Source organism: Coturnix japonica, chromosome 3 (genome assembly GCF_054131305.1).
Source record: "Coturnix japonica strain WE chromosome 3, WE-NBRP24, whole genome shotgun sequence".
NCBI classification, from domain to species: Eukaryota; Metazoa; Chordata; class Aves; order Galliformes; family Phasianidae; genus Coturnix; species Coturnix japonica.
In genome coordinates this window covers 15,419,112-15,436,199 of record NC_140665.1, presented here as the reverse complement: position 1 = coordinate 15,436,199, position 17,088 = coordinate 15,419,112, and the positions used below count along the sequence as shown (strand labels likewise).

General features: G+C 39.8%; 1 protein-coding gene across 7 annotated transcripts in view; it reads left to right on the top strand.

Moving 5' to 3' along the window:
• Window positions 1-17,088, top strand: part of PLCB1 (phospholipase C beta 1) — a 346,674-nt gene that overhangs the window by 167,744 nt on the left and 161,842 nt on the right. The window lies entirely within an intron of this gene.

Genomic DNA, 17,088 nt, shown 5'->3' with positions numbered 1-17,088 from the left:
TAAGGCAGGATGCCTTATTATGCTTTTTAAATAGTTGTGTGTAGTTAAGCTACAAATAATGCTTACTTCTGAGAAAGATGAAATGGAAAGGGTCTCACTTGATTGACTATTTGCTCTTTCAGCCTTAGTCCTGGCCTCAAAGAACCAAAAACCTTGGAACCCATCAGCAGCCACTGATGGGTGGAGTGATGGGCTGGAGCTGTGGCCTTAAGGCGTAGTCCTGAGTTTAGAGAAATAAGGTGGTTTGTTTTTGTGCCTGTTAGTTGAGAAATGCATCTCTCTGGTTTATCAGTTCCCTCAGGGAGACCTGTCACTTACTATTCCTGCTCCCATTTCTCCTCCAATATTAATTAATCTTTGTCAAGTGAAGCCACAAATTACTTGTCAATGACTGGGTTGCACCTGCTTTCTCCTCGGCTTTTGGTAAGAAAAAGGTATAGCTTACCCCAGGTGAATTACCACAGGGGATCAGACTGTTGTGGGTGTGCGCTCTTGCTTTTTCTGCCACTGCAAATAAGAAAAATCAGAACAAACAGCTGCAGGTCAGCACATGTCTTGTATTAAGCTGTAGGTAATGAAATGGGCTGTCAAAAGAGATGATTGAGATTGGGATCCGAACAGGAATCTAAGTATCTGAGGCTTGAAGTCATGCACTCTGTAGGAAAGTAGGATTACGAAAACAGTAAAGGTATTGAATGGGCTGTAAATACTGTGCTCTGTGGTACGTGGAGATTAGTTGAGACCTACTGCTGGAAGTGGCTTACAGCTTCATCTTAGACACTGATTTGGGACATCTTAGATGGGGATACTGCAACAGAAGAATTGCTGTTGTATACAAGGTGGTTAATTTATGTCCTTTTTACTTGGTTTCTTTTATCTTGCACAGTTTTATCCGTTCCCTTATTATATTGCAGTCCATTTTAAATACAGTCGGGTGAAATTTGAGCAGAGGAATTACAAATGCAATGTACTGATGAGTTCTCTGGTGCCGAGTGATCAGCAGTGGCATGATGGCTGTCAGTGCCCAGCAGCACCACTGCTGAGTGCATACAGATGTGATGCTGATACAGTTCTGCTGGGCTGGGGCAGGGACATGAGGATCAGCACGTTTGCTTTTTCAAGGGAGGGAGAAAATGAATAAGATTAGGGTCATAATTTAAACATCACTGAATAAACATCATTTTACTGCTGTGTACATTTTAGGCATTTATAATCAACAGCATATATTAAGGCCTTGTCAAGCTTGGGAAGTAGGTACTCAGGATATTGAATTTATTAAAATGGAGTTTATTGAATTTCCTTTGAATTCTTTCAGTGATGTAATGTCACCAGCATGCTTATCGTGCAGCTGGCTGCTGCACAGGAGGATTCATTCTGTGTAGCAGGGAATAGATCCATGCACTGTGGGTGTGACGTCGATAGCAGCAGATGATCTGAGCAAGTTAATAAGGACAAGATTGTGATCTCAAACTTACTTCTTGAGTTCCCCAAGTTAGACCTGAAAGTGTGGATTAATTTAGACCTGAAAACATAGCTATTTTTAATTTCTTTTCTTTGCCATTGCCAGTGTCTGCAAATTGTCTGTTCCAAGCCTGTCATTTAATCACAGAATCATAGAATGGTTTGGGTCAGAAGGGACCTTTAAGACCATCTAGTTCCAATCCCTGGCTATAGGTAGGGATGCCTCCCTCTAGACCAGGTTACTCAAAGTCCCATCCAGCCTGGCCTTGAAAGCCTCCAGGGAGGGGCAGCTTCTGCCAGCCTGTTCCAGTGTCTCAACACTGTGTAAAACTTGTTCTCTGCTTCTCACCCCACAGGTGGTCACACTTTTTAGATAACAGCATTTTCTTTGCAATGGGCCTCAGATACAGCCCTTTGCTGACCAGCATTATACAACCATTAATTCTCATCCTGCAGTCTAATTTCTGATCTGCTGTGACCGATGCTTTTGCCTGACCTTTTGGATTTTGCAGCTCGTGCAACTTGTATCACTGTGGCTTTTCCTACTGTGCAGAGCAGTAGGTGTGAGAGGGCCCCAGGACCAGAACTCATACATCGCACGAGGTTGCAGAGGATAATAGTATAAAGTCTTGGTTACTGAGATTCATTGCCACTCTGATGACATTTGTAAGCCAAAATAATTATCTTTGAGCCACTCTTGCTAGTCTAAAGATGTTCAGACAGGAGATAATTCAGCGTGGCTGCAGCTCTGTATTGATCTGTTATGAAACTCTGTCAATGAAAAATTCAGTCCCGAGCAAGCTGCTTGGCAGATAGTACATTTCCCTTTGTGTTGCTGATTCCATCTAGTTATCCATTATACCTCATTGAAAGAATGAAATTACTCAGCACTAAAAAAAAAATATCAGATTGGAGCCTAGCCCAAAACTTGGGTCTCTTGTCCAGCCTGGAATGCGACTGCTGCATAAATGTTCATCTTCAGGAGGAACTGAAGCAAAATAAACTAGGGTGTTTGAGAAAAAAGAAAGAAATGGAGATTTGCAGAGGACATCCAAGGACTCAGCTGAAGAAGCTTTGGGTTTGTTAGTATTATTTGTAACAATCCATCCCCGCGTTGCCCCATAGGACAATAACTTGGTTTGCTTTTATTACTTTGAGGGCTTTGCCTGAAAGAATCAACAGGATTTTGGAAAGCTGTCAAATCTTTGTTGCTGTTGTTGACTTTAATCATTGCAGTATAAATTTGTAGTCCCCAGGGGAGAATTTCTGTGCAATACCTTTCTGTATTTATTACTTTAAAAAAAATAATAAAAAAATTAAGCTACAGGTTATTATTTCTGCATTAGTCACAAACTGAGGATGAAACTGGAGGTAAATTTAGCAAACTCTTGTCTTTGAAGTGTAATAAATGTATTTCTGCTGGATTTTATTAACCTTTCTCTCTAATTAAAAAGATAACAGCAGTGAGATCTGAAAGTGAGGTTGGTTTGTGTAATTCAGCTTTCTGACGTACAGTTTTAGGTATCTGATTCTGGTTGGTTTCAGATTTCTCTGCAGGTATTTGTGGGGTTCATCCTGTACCCTTCTGGATTTAAGGAGTTGTTTGGTTTTAAAGGCTCAAGAACAACCTCATCATGGATATTGGCTTAGTTTTCTTTGTATTCCTCTGCTGTGCCATGGATTTCTAAGAGTCTCTCTTTGTGAAAACGAATACATTGTACTTCTCCATGCTGCCCATTCCCCTGGATTTCTTGAAGTTCTTGATGCTTGCTCTTATGCTTTTGTGTGGCATTACCAATTGCTGCAAACTTCCCCAGGAGCAGTTCTGTTTAGCCCCACAAAGACGTAGCACATGAGTGGTAGGAGATGCCCTGGAGTCCCATACATGTTCAGCCCACTAATTTTATGGTTTTGTTGCCCCCCCTTTTTATAAAGTTTTAATAAAAATACAAAAAAAGGAGTTTTGTTACTTACATATGTGTACATTAACTATTTTATTTATTTAATGTGCTGCCCAAGTCAATTCCTCTTCACTCAGACAAAAGATTGGATACCTATGACTGCCTTTTTTGATATCAAATAGTATCACAGAATTGTTTGAGTTGGAAGGGACCCTTGATGCTCATCTCGTCCAGCTCCCCCAGTGAACAGGGACACCCTCAGCACAACCAAGTTGCTCAGACCTCAGAGCAGCCTGATCTTGAATGACTCCAGGGATGGGGCACCCAACACCAATCTGGGCAACCTGTTCTGGTGCAATACCACCCTTGATTGTAAAATACTTCTTCCTTATATCCAGTCTAAATCTCCTGTATTTTAGCTTGAAACCATTTCCCCTGTCCTATTGAAAAATACTGATTTCAGTGCTTATTATTGCAACCATTTTATCTGACAGTATCCCCTTAAGGTGTCTTTGAGTACTCCACCAACCTAAAGAAGTTTCTGTTCTTTAAAGGGTTTCAGCGATCAGTTTGATATTCAAGTCTGTTTTTCCTGTATAAAAATGCAGTGCACATTTTAGAAGGAATTCAGGGCCACAAAGATCTGCAGATGTTCAAAGTCATTACATTTTTATATTCTAGGAGTGCTGCTCAGTGAGAAGCTTCCGAAGCACCAGCTCTAACTAGCAGCTCATTCCTGAGCAAAGCAACCCTTCTGTTCTGCACGTGGAGCACTTCCACAGTTGGCCTTTAGTTTGTTTGTGCTCTGTCAATAAGGGTGTGCCACAACACTGCAAAAAATGCTATTATATTTCAATACCCATAGAATATTTGAGAAAAGCTTCTTTTTCTTGCAGAAAGCAGTAATATTATATCTATCCTAGATATTTTCTTTAATCAAAACTTCTTTTTCTTTACTTTCCCTGGTCATTCATTGAGGAGCTTTCTGGCTGTTTTGTAACCATGGGTGCAACGGTGCCTGAATGGCAATTTATTCACTGGGAAAGAAGGGAAGCAGAGCAGAGCATTAACCTCTGTGAAGACAAATAAACCTTATTCTCTGTGTGGGAAATAAGTCTCTCTGAAAAATGTCCTTATTGAGCACGGCTTCCAGATGGCTGTGCTCATGGCTTCATTGGCCCTGCCTAATGCGGAGTTGCACAGCGGTTGCTTTGAGAGCCTGGTGAATTGTTGGGGTGTCAACATCCCAGAGAGGGTTTGGGCAGCAGGATCAGGCCCACTGCATGCAAAAGTCTACTCTCTGCTGAAATTTCACTTTACAAATGGAAGCTTTTATTTGTAGGAACAAATGGTGTCTTGCTTTGGACTTTCCTCTAACCACTATGATTAAAGCTGCTGAGAAACTGCCTTCTTTCTTCTCAGATGCAGAGCTATAATCTCTGCAGCCCAGTTTGTATGCCGGGAAACTTTTGGTTTTGTTTTACATTGGCTCTACAGGCTGTTATACCACATGAAGCAGCCAGTGATCCCTGTGCTGAACCCTGCTATCCCTGGGAGCTCTGCAGGGTGCAGGCAGGTGAGCACTGGGCACCTACACTGCAGCTGCCAGGCACATTGTGCCTCACTGGTCCTACCTACCTGCTTCATCCCATTCATCTCCAGAATGAAACAGAAATAAATAAACAAGCAGCTACTTGAACTATGTGCTAAGGCAAAGCTACCGTACTGGTTTGGCTGGGAAGTTTTTAGAAATAACATTCAAACACTTTTATTGCTGTCTGTATTGCTTTAAACTTCCTGATTTGTGACCAGTGGACAGTTTTATTGCCTTCTGTGAGCTTTGTTTCTGAGGCAGAATGGTTTTTCTTTTTTAATGGATACTGTTGACTTGGGGGAAGAACGTCCCTTGGATATCATCATAGTAAAAGAAAAGAATCCTTTAAAAACCCACAAAACTCTTATCTCTTGACCTTTAAGTTTTTATGGCTGTGGACATGCCTACCCTGCACCGTGGGGCACAGGGGTGCCCAGGGACTTGAGCTGCCGGTCACTGCTGTACCAGGAAATTTTCAGCTCAGAGTGGAAAGCATTAAAGGTTTTCAGGCACTCTGAATTTTTTTCCTCTGTATTTTCTCTCTTGCTCTATTGCTTTTGAAGAGTCCCTTCTCACTCTAGACCTTCCCTCTGGCAACCTATGCAGGAGGCCCAGATATTTACAGCAGAAATAAAAGTCCCCTTTTCTATGTGGCAACTATGAAAAGTTGGCTTATGATTAATGCTGGGAAAGCTAAATCTGCAAAGTTTCTTAAAATCCATTTAAGCCTCTATCATTTGCAAGCATGTCTTGATAGCAGAAGTAACTTTTCATCCACTTGTTGTAGTGGTGCAAGAGTTCTGAGAGCAAGATGTTGATGTTACTGTATGTTTATCGACTGTCTTATCTGGCATATGCAAGTATGTTCGCATGTAATCCATGTGTCATTTTCTCTGGGCAATTACTTACTGTGGAGTGCTGGAAGGAGATTGCTATAGAAGCATAAGAACAAAACGTTGATGGCACAGTTGATGCCCATCCTTCTCCACTTGCTATTATTTTTTTTCTGAAATACCATGATTATCAAGGTCTTTTTTGTCTGCTGGGAAGTGCCTTAAGTAAGGGTCATTCTCTATGAATCTTTTCTATTTACAATACATCTCATTAGACCATGTTTAGAATTTAAATGAATTACTGTGGAGCTATCAGCTACTGTAATTGCACAGGGAGCAGCCCCAACACTGCTGTTCCTCATACCTGAGGATCAAGACACTGAGAAATTATCTTGCCACATCTTTTCTCTGGTAGCTTTAATTAGCTTAGGTTTTGTATCATGGGCTGTGCTTGCTGGGTTCACAATCAGTTAAGTGCTCAGAATAAAATAAACCAGCATGGACATCTGTTGAGGTAGTAAGTGTGGAGCCCTGAGCTTCATGTATCACGGGTACATCACGCTGTTGCTAAATCCAGAGACAAAGCCTTGGATATAAAAATCCCCATGAGGCAATTTCTACAGTCATTTAAGATGCCAGTATGATTTATTGCATTTTACAGCATGTGCTGTTTAAGTGAAATGAGCAAGAGATTAGCGAAATATGACTTGAGTGATAGAGCTGAAATAGGAGTGGATTTGAGATCTTGGAAAAAATAGAAGTGAAATAAACTGCAGTTAGAAGCAGAAGTGACTTTAGGATTAGGATGGTTTCACACTTTGAATGCCACTTGGGTTTTAAAAACAGGATGATTAGGAAGATACTTGGCGGAGCAGAAGTCTGGTCTTTACATTTACAGTGGAGGTGAGAATTGGTCATCTAGGACAAAGCCAGAGTACTGGGAGCTGCAGGTTACCAATGGGATCCCTAAATGGATTGAAATCGTCATTGATTCCCCTCCAGTTATCATGGTCAGTATTTTAAAGTAGGAGTACTGCAATCTTCAGAACTAAAGAACTATCTATCTCATTATTTCAGTGGCTAAAGCAAAACACAGCGGAAGAACTCTCAGGAGATGCTGAGAAAAGATGATTTCTTTGGTAGTAGATGTCCTTCTCATTTAAAACGTGATTAATATAATCACAGATTAGGATGCAGTCATGGAGTATTGTGCTACTTTTTAAAATGAACAGAAATATTAAAGACAAACTGAATTAATGAAGAATTCCAAACCAGATATTCCAAATTTGCATTCATTTTCACACAGATGAAAACTTTTGGGGTGGTATTCTCCCTTTTATTTTTCCTGTCTCCAGAAAACTGCTAACACACCCTGAATCCTGTGATACCTCACAGCAGAGGCACAACCCTGTGAGGATGGGCTGTGGTGTTCTATCCAAAAAGGGCTTGTGAACTGCAGGCTGCAGTGCTATGTTACCGATAGAAAGTTGTATAATAAACAGCACGCTCTTGCAAGTACAATTTAATAAGCAGACATTGGTCTTCCATGCTAGTAATCTCATTATTGCTTCTGATGGGTTATGTTTTTCATTATGTATCATTTGCACTACCCATCATTTACAAACATACATCACGTCTCTACAGGCAGAAATATCACTGTCCTTGGGCTCTGTGTGTTCGTGAGAGACTGCAAGATGCTGAAAAGTCATTTCCCTACTCATCAAATCCTGAGATGGTGTTTATTTAAATAAAAAAAAAAAGAAAAAGAAAAAAGAAAAAGATGATGTTTCTCAAGAAGTATTTTGGAGCTGGAATCTTCGCTTTGCTGTTTGTTTTCCTTTGCTTCAGGGTGGTTAACAAAGAATTTCTTTGGTATGGGGCAGCCTTTTCTTTTTGTCATCTGTTTTGCCAGTCTGTCTGCCCTCCCTTGTTCAAGTGTTGGAGTAGTAATCACAAGATGAAGGAGAACAAAGTCATAGCCTCAGCTCCTGGCGTTTTGTGAGCATCAATCATACAGGCATCAATCTGTTAAAATGAGCTTTTGTTTAGTGGGATTTCTTTCGTTTGTTTGATCTTCATCTTCCTTTTCTGGCAGGAAGATAGTTGCTACTGATACCAGGAGTACTGTAAGCTGCAAACTGAGGAACAGTTTTAGTTGGGGCATTTGTGACTCCTCTGGCGAGGAGTGGTTCATTTCAGTGGAAATTCTGCAGGGGTTGTGGGCCAGACACTGCTCAGCAGACAGCTTTGTCTCAGTGTAAAGCCAGGAGAGGCCCTGCAGGAAGAGAGGTACCTGTTAAATCCTTGCAGCCCTTCTGAGTCAGTGAGCAGGAAGGTGAGGTGCTGGCAAGAGGCTTTGTTCACACCATGCCAGCAGCACGACTGCCAACCGGTGGAATTATCTCCTGGCTAACATTTGCTCTGAAATGTGAAAACCAGCTATATCAATGCAGCAACAACCATGCTAGTCATAGATACCCTTGGGCTCTTTCGGGAAAAATAACACTAGCCTACTTGCCAAGTTTTATTTTTCTTTGATCCCGCTTTTAACACTTTTCCTTGTGGCTGATTAGATTTAATACCAGAAGATCCAAGATTTTGAGTTTGGCAAAGCAATGACACAGGTGTCAGTGTAGGCATGAACTCAGATGAGAATAGCTTTATATTGAGGTGACTGTAGATACCACCCTGTTTAGTTTAGCTGCCTGATTTATCTCATCTGCTGTCAGTGAAAACTGTTGAATTATGGACGCCAATACAGAAGGCCTGACCTTCTCAAGCCTGAGGAGCTGCAAGAAAGTTAAATCATAAGAGCAATAAAGAAGCTGCATCAAAAGTGTGATGGCTTGAGTTAGATGTTACTATGGATGATGAAGTTGAACTATTCTTCACACAGTGGTGAACTATTTTAATTACCGACTTTGGGCCTCAATTAACCAGGAAGCCTTACTTAAGACCTTGTGCTCTTTGTTCTACTCCTCAACTGCAGAAGCCTATGAAAACCCTCCAGTTACATCTCTGCCCCGGGATGCTATGAGACAGGGGGAGGTTTAGGTTAGATATTAGAAAGAAGTTTTTCACACAGTGTGATGGCACACTGAAACAGGTTGCCCAACGAAGCTGTGGTTGCTCCATCCTGGAGGCATTCAAGGCCAGGCTTGGATGTGGTTCTGGGAAGCCTGGTGTAGTAGTTGGTGACCCTGCACATAGCAGAGGGATTGAAACTAATAGCTTTGAGGTTCTTTTCAACCCAGGCCATTCTATAATTTTCTGGTATATGAGAACTCCAGACAACATAGGCTGTAGGCTAGTGAAAAAAATACATACTAGAATATGCCCCCCAACACAGCATCCAAACATTCTGTGAACGCCTCCAGGGTTGGTGACTCCACCACCTCCTTGGGCAGCCCATTCCAGCACCTGACCACTCTTTCAGAGAAAAGGCTTTCCAAGCATTACAGTTTAACAGTTGCCTGACCAGGGTGAGATTTCAATGCCTGGTTTCCTTCCTGGGATGTTGAGTTGTTCCGTTACTCTAATCAAAGTAGACTCTTCACATGGAGAAAGTGTCCAGAAATAGCTGTGGACACACATGGGGAACTTTGCTTCAGCAATGAGCTGCGTATGGTTAGGAATAGTAAGATGGACTTTTTACTATTTAAAAACCAGTACTTAAATGCAGAGGCATTGTGCTAAAGAGAAGAGAGACAGCATGCTGGCCCTACAGATAACCCTGTCAGTATTCAGTAGTTGGAATCCATTCATACTGTTTGATCTCAAGATAGAGCATGTCAGCATGAGAGCAATTTTGTGTCTGGGATAAATATTCCTGTACAGCTCTACTGGAGCATTTTTGCTGGCAGAAAAACTCAAAAGTCAGCTTTTGACTACTTGTGAAAGAATAGCATGTTCTGTGCCAAAATCTGGCAAGTAAGTAACAGCCTTCTTTACGGATGCATTCGTTGCTAAGAATATGAAATTACAGTACAATTCAGGTATAATTGCAATAATGTGAAAAAAAAAGCATGAGAGTTCCACCTTTGATAACTTGGTGGTAGACCCTTTACTGCTAATGATGTACAATTTAATGAAGAAAATTTTTTCTAGAGTTAACCTTATGTTTGACTTGTGTCACGAAGCATTCATTATTTGGTGCTCATATTCAGTCTTCCTGTTCAGTACTTCCAGTTCACAGGGGCAGAACTGTACTGGGATGTGCCTATTTCCTGTGTGGCCGTCCCGTCTGTGGACAGACTCTGAATTTTGCTCCATTTCCCCTGGGTGTGACAAACAGATTGAAATTATGAGTTACAGAAGGTACAGGAATTAGTTTAGGAAAGCAGAGATCTTACAAAATTTTGTTATTAATGATAACGAGGATAACAATTATAATAATGTGCAGCCTGTATTTTTAGTTTCTTTCTTTGAAAGGTAGGTGACTCATGGCTTTTGAATACTTGGGGTTGACAGTGTTGTGAATATGAATCTAAATAGTATTAAACAAAGACTGAGGTACAAAAATGTGGATAAATAATAGTGAATTGCATTCAGTGACTCGGTATAATTTGCTGAAGTACTTTAAAATTCATATTTTCTTTTTAGAAATTAAATAAATATATTAATTTAATTTGATATCTTCTAGAAGTACTAAAGCTACTAAACCCATCTTGATTCCACTTAATAGCTGTCCGCATAGCTAACTTGCCTTGCATTTTTATGTATCTCTATTTTGAGAGCTGAACAAACACTACATTATTTTATCAAAACTAATACTGAGCCTATTAACAGCAAATAAAGGCCAAGCTATTGCACCCTAACAGCAGAAAAGAAAACTGTAACACAGGCTGATTATATGGTACGCATTTAATTTTCCTTTCAACTAAACAAAGTCAAGGATGGCAGCTGATGGAATTCACAGTAGAGACAGCCACATGGGTTGAAACTGTGACCCAGGGAAATGACCAATTTCATGTCCTGTAAGAGAAGTTTGAACAAAGAACTGAAACTGTTGGAGGAAGAAGAATAACAATATCAACCTGAAAGCTCTTCTTTCTGTGCCTTATTTCCATGGTATCATAGAACAGTCTGAAACTTCAGAAGTTTCACTGTGCCCTGGGAGACTAATTGGTCTAGCACATTGGTGGACCTCTTTTTCTTTTTCTTTTTCTTTTTCTTTTTCTTTTTCTTTTTCTTTTTCTTTTTCTTTTTCTTTTTCTTTTTCTTTTTCTTTTTCTTTTTCTTTTTCTTTTTCTTTTTCTTTTTCTTTTTCTTTTTCTTTTTCTTTTTCTTTTTCTTTTTCTTTTTCTTTTTCTTTTTCTTTTTCTTTCTCTTTCTCTTTCTCTTTCTCTTTCCCTTTCCCTTTCCCTTTCCCTTTCCCTTTCCCCTTTCCCTTTCCCTTTCCCTTTCTTTTTCTTTTTCTTTTTCTTTTTCTTTTTCTTTTTCTTTTTCTTTTTCTTTTTCTTTTTCTTTTTCTTTTTCTTTTTCTTTTTCTTTTTCTTTTTCTTTTTCTTTTTCTTTGAGTGTGCACAGGTATAGGTATTACCATAGTTGTCCAAACAAAACTTAATTCTTCTCTTAATAATTCATCTTCCTCCATTTCTCTCATTTCAGAAAATGGATTGTACTAATTTCAATTCCAGGTTCTTGGAGGTGGTAGTTCTGGGTCTCTGGTTTATAAGAATCTGTTCAAAAGTAGATTTAAAATTACACTTGAAAAACATCCTATCTATGTATCTAGAACAACTGTTTTAGGCATGTGAGCCCTCCTTTCTATCTGCTTTTGCACTGTTTTATTCCCAAAGCATACAAGTTAACAGAAGGCCTTTCTGTTTCTCCTCAGAAATACTTCCTTCTTTGTATCTCATACCATGAAGAATCTTCTTGCTAACTTCAAGTATAAATATTTTAAATAAGTCTTAGAAAGGAAAAAGCAAATGTCATTGTTGCAGGTGGCACTGTTCTACAAATATCAAAGCCACTTACTCATTTCTTCTACTGCCCAAAAAACAATCTGTTTTCTCAGCATTTTCTTTCTGAGCAGTATAACTCTTCAAAGATTTTAAGGGCTTATTTTTAACTCGTTTTAAATAAGAACTTTTACGAAAGTGTGTACATTTCCCTAAAAAGCATTTCTTATTTCATAAGCTCTTGTAATACTGTCACACCTTTGGAAACAAACATGTCAGAAAGTGGTACATCAATACAACAAATAAACTGTTGTTCTTTGTGGGAAAACCCATTCCAGCCATACTGGAAATGTCAGGGCTTTTTACAGCACATATAAAAAGAATGTAATACTGTATAAAATAAAAAAATAAAAAATAAAGATTAAGAAAAGGGTAAAATTTCAGCACCACTTATGTGTGAATCTGCAGTATGTTGATTTTAATAGGACCATTCAGGTGCTTCAATTAAGCATCCTCTGGCCAGCCCAGTGACACCTTGGCTGTGTACATATTGCCCCATCAGCGTGAGTTACACCAGAAACATAGGGACTGAGCACAACTGAGATATCAGCTCTAGTTTTGTTCTGTGCTTAGTGTCCTCTTAAGCACAACTCTCATCAAAAGTCACGAGAGAAATCAGCATCACTAAGAGGAGGAAGGGACACACTTCATTGCTTGACTCAGTATTGTCTAATTACTCTGCCATTGGTCGGAAGCTATCGCCCCATTACTGTTATAACCCATCTGGGAGCATTACATGAAAGCAGCCCACACCTACCAAACTCTTCCTGTATTCTGTGGGTATCTTCTTTGTTATCAGCTGAATGTGGGACTTACTCATCCTGGCTTTCATGTTAAAATCAATGGGATTATTCACAAAGGCAAGTCTTAATACACTTTATTACACATGGTACAGCTTCACTTCTGGGAGTTAGCAGCACAGTCCATCACAAATCTTTTTATTCTCAGAGTGCAACAATTGGTGCAATGAAGTCCTGATCACAGCCCTTCCTGGCCACTGGATAGGATGGTGACACATATGCAGTTACCACACCTGGATGTCACAGGAATCGGTGTCCTAAAGTTGTGTTTATTTTGTAGGACATCTGGGTCCCCCATAGCTGCAGTATGAGATCAGCATCCTTCCTTTGAAAGCAAACTGAACCTGTAGGCAAGGGGGAAGCTATGGTTGGCTTCAGCAGCTCCTCTGACCTAATCAACTAGGGGGTCTGTCTTTTAGTGCACAATGAATGTGTCTTGATATTTGAGCCATGCAATCTACAGATAGTTGAGCTGCCTTTTGAGCAAAGCTTTGCATTCATTTTTTTTTTCCTGTAATATTGATGCATTACCTTGTAAGTGTTGTGTACTTGCTTCAGCACTTCTGCCAAGACATAGCAAAGTGATCCAGAAGGTACAATAGTATAGCTTGCACTGAAGTTAGTCCATACAGTCTGCCTGTATGTTATATTCAGCATCTCTGAAGTCTACGTACATCATTCTTCTACTAATGCCACTCATATAGAATTTGGAAGCACTTTTAAACAGCTTTCAGAGAAATCCTCTGAGGAAAATCCTTCTTTTGCTTTTCTTTTTTTTCCCTCTTTTTGTTTGTGGCTGTGCATTTTCTCAGTCAAAAGAGAATTTATGTGACAGTTGATCTAATAGAATATGCTGTGGTCAGGTATTTCCTCAGCTGCTGCTGACACTTGATCTGTGGGGAAAAAACATGTTGAGTTTCTGCGAGCTTTTAAAAAATACGGTCTTGATTTTTCAATGGGTGTTTGCTTTGTAACAGTAAGCATTACTTCACTGTCTGGAAAGGATCTTAGAGAAGGTCTCTAGAGGCTGGCTTACTTTTTGATGTATGTAAGAGTGTCTTTTCTCCTTCTGCACAGGTGCAAGTTTTCGGTTTTCTCCTTATCACCAAATTGATTGAGATCACTAAGTCACCGTTCAGTAATTCCTCTTCTTAGTTCATGAAGTCAGTGGGCATCCTTCCAGAGCAGCTTTGTTATTCTAATGCACTTTGGTTAAGTGTTGTATTGGGTTTGGTAGAAAGCAAATAAGCTTGCTATGCTCTGTGCTTTCATTCTCAATCCATTTCAGTCCTTTCACTGGAGCACGAATTTGCCATTATATTTATAGGCTGCTAAAAGAGCATGGAAAACCTCCATGAACAGCACCGCAATGGCCTGAGCCTATCATCCTGACTCCAGTGGGATGTGCAGAGAATTGAGGGCTGTCATCCTATAACACTAAATAACTGGCTAAGGCTCCTGCTTTGGGACAGTCACCCCTCTAATAGCCTCTCCAGCATTACGTGCCTAGAGTTGGTTGTATGAATATTCTCCTCCCAGTCTTAGACAAAGTGTGGCCAACAGTGAATAACTGCACTGTGATTTTCCTTGACTTCTAAGAAGAATTTTATAAATTTATTTCTTATCAGAAACTATATACATCCTGAGTAACCAGAATAAAACATAGGCAAAAACAAACAAACAACAAACAAAAAACACAAAAACAACCACGAGTTTGTGGAGAAACGCTATCAGGAAGATGAAGGAAGAAGATGTTGAATCTGTCAAGAAGCGTTGAGCTTTTTGTTGGAACATGCATATAAATGACAGGCATGGGTAGCACTTCCCAGCTTTACCAATCATGAGGTGCCTGACAAAAGATGTGAGTATAATTAGACCCGAATTACAAATGGGACAAGAAGGCAAAAAATCAAGTGATGTGCAAAATGACAGCAGAGAAGAGTCAGACACTGAGGCAAGAAGTGTCTCAATATTCTTCTCAGAAATTTCATCTTGGATTGCTGTCAGCCTGGCTTTTGCAATTGCTTTTACTTCTAGGAAATGCAAATGTTAAAACAATTTTGGTCAGTTTTTCTTATTTATTTTAATATGTTATTAATTTCAATCCATTGTATTTGTCTATCACATTTAATTCTTTGAAACCATCTAGCAAGTTAGTAAAGTGGCTTTGTTAATTTTTCAGATAGATTAGGTTATCCTGCAGCTACTATTAGGAGGGGCATCAATATTACATCCATTTGTGCTTGAAACATCTGAATCAGACTCTATGTACTTGTATGGGAAATTGGTAATCGCAGCCTGAACCTCTGATTAATCAGCTGAGGCAAGTATTAGGTCAGCTGAGGGAGCACAGGTGAGAGTAATCTAGCTGTGCTCCTGGAAGGGGTGGAGCTTGACTCCACCTCCTCTAGACCTCATTTAAGGGCTGACCACCACTAAGGCAGCATCTCTTGGAGGTCACTCCCTTGTGGAGATTGCTTCAGTATTTCCCAGTGAAGGCATCCATATTGGTGAGTTTTTCCCTATAATTAACCTTTTGAATATCTGTTACTGTCTTTGTATCATTCCACCTTATAGTACTACAGTTGTTAAAAGAGAGAAAAGCTTGACGTGGCATCAAAATAACAAAGATCAGGTATCCAAAGTCTGATGTTTGGTAAAGATAAATGAAGAACATGGAAATTCCCTTTTATTTAGGGCTGCATGATAAAAACTTTGTCAGATTGAACTTTAACCTCCCTAGAAGGGTGCTGACTGATGAGCAATGTCTTAAGTGAGGCAAGAGCAGTTAGTAGGAATATAAGAAAAATTCAGTACACTTTACTGAGGTAAGAGGAAAATGTGGAAACAAAAACACTGAAATTCAGTGTATCATGGCCTCTCTTATCTGAAAAGATGTCCATTCTTTGTGTTTGTTTCTTTATTTTCTGGCAAAGGAGAAAAGGAGAAAGAAGGAACTCTAGAATTGCAGCATATTTGTGCATTACGCTGTGAAACATCAGATCTACCTTGGAAAGTGAAGTAATGTTTCCTGTTGGAGGTTAGGATCACTCTGTCTTTGCAGCCCGTTGAACAGAGGAAGTGGTGTGCATTTCTGGATAACCAATTGTGGGTAGCAGCATCAGGAGTTAAACTGTGCATCTGATTCACTGATGGTCTGATCCAAACTTGTTAAATCCTTTCAGCTTTAAACCAAGGCCTGGCTTTCGTAAATCCTCTTACAATTGCTGCTTTTTCATACTGTCTTCCTGTCTGCTGCTCCTTTCTGGCAGCTGCTTGTTGTTGAAATTGGCTTTGCACTGCAAATACAGCTGTTCCTTACCTTAGCTGGAAAGTCAAAACAGTCCTTCAGAAGCACACAGATCTTGGAGAGCAAAGGCTTATCTTAAATTATTTAGTGTAACTAAATACCGTGATAAACTGTTTACAAAACAGCCTTCACCATGGTCTAATGTTAACGCTCACTGGTTCGTTGTGTCAGAAGGTTTGTGTGTCTCTCACTGATGCTTTCTGTGGGAAGTGCTTTGCACTCTTTGATTTATCTGATTAGTCTAAATGAAGAAATTACAAACTACTGGTTAAGGGCCAGGGCACTTTAAAAAAAAAAAAAAGCTTAAATTGATGAAAACCATCACAACTGAAATGTTTTTTAGAAGCTTGTATAGGAAATGGGTAATCACAGCCTGAACCTCTGATTAACCAGCTGAGGTGAGTGTTGAGTCAGCTGTAGGAGCACAGGTGAAGGTAATTCAGTGTGTTCCCAGAAGGGGTGGAGCCTGACTCTACCTCTCCTAGACTTCATTTAAGGGCTGACCACCACTAATGCAGAATCTCTGTTGGAGATCACTCCTTTGTGGAGATTGGATGACCAGCCTCAGCAATTTCCAGCTAGATTGAAAGCATCAGCATTGGTGAGTTTTTCCTATAGATAACCTTTGGCTATCTATTAATCTATTACCGCCGTTCTTGTATTATTTCCTACCTTACAAAGCTTTAAAATTCTGTATTGAAGTTGGTGCGCACTAAGAAGTTCTGTCTTTATAGGAGCTATATATGAAAACACATAGTGTCAGGTAATGTTTTGGGTAAGAGACAGAGGATGTTATTGTATTTGCAGAGGATTCTTCCAGTTTGGTACAATGTAACTATGTGTTGGAAAGGATCCAGGTGGATGAAGCATACCCCAAGTGCGGTAATTTTATGTGCACGGAATAGTTTGAATTCACTTTTCAGAAAGTATTAGTCCTTATGACCTCTCAGAAGTACTTTTGTCAAACCCTGCAGTGAATGATTTTGCTCAGTCAAATGCTCAGCTGGGGGTCCTCAGGAAATGTTACCAAACAGGGACTACAAAACTGCCCAGGACTTTCCTCAGCCCTTTGTGTACTCTTTGGCTGCAGCCTGGCTGTCAGGTCCATTTGCTTCACTTTCTGCAGCTAAAAGCTGATTTATTGAATTAACTAACTGCTTGGGTAGTTTATACACACAGGAATATATTTTATTTTCCACTGTTTTGAATGCTGTTTTATCCTT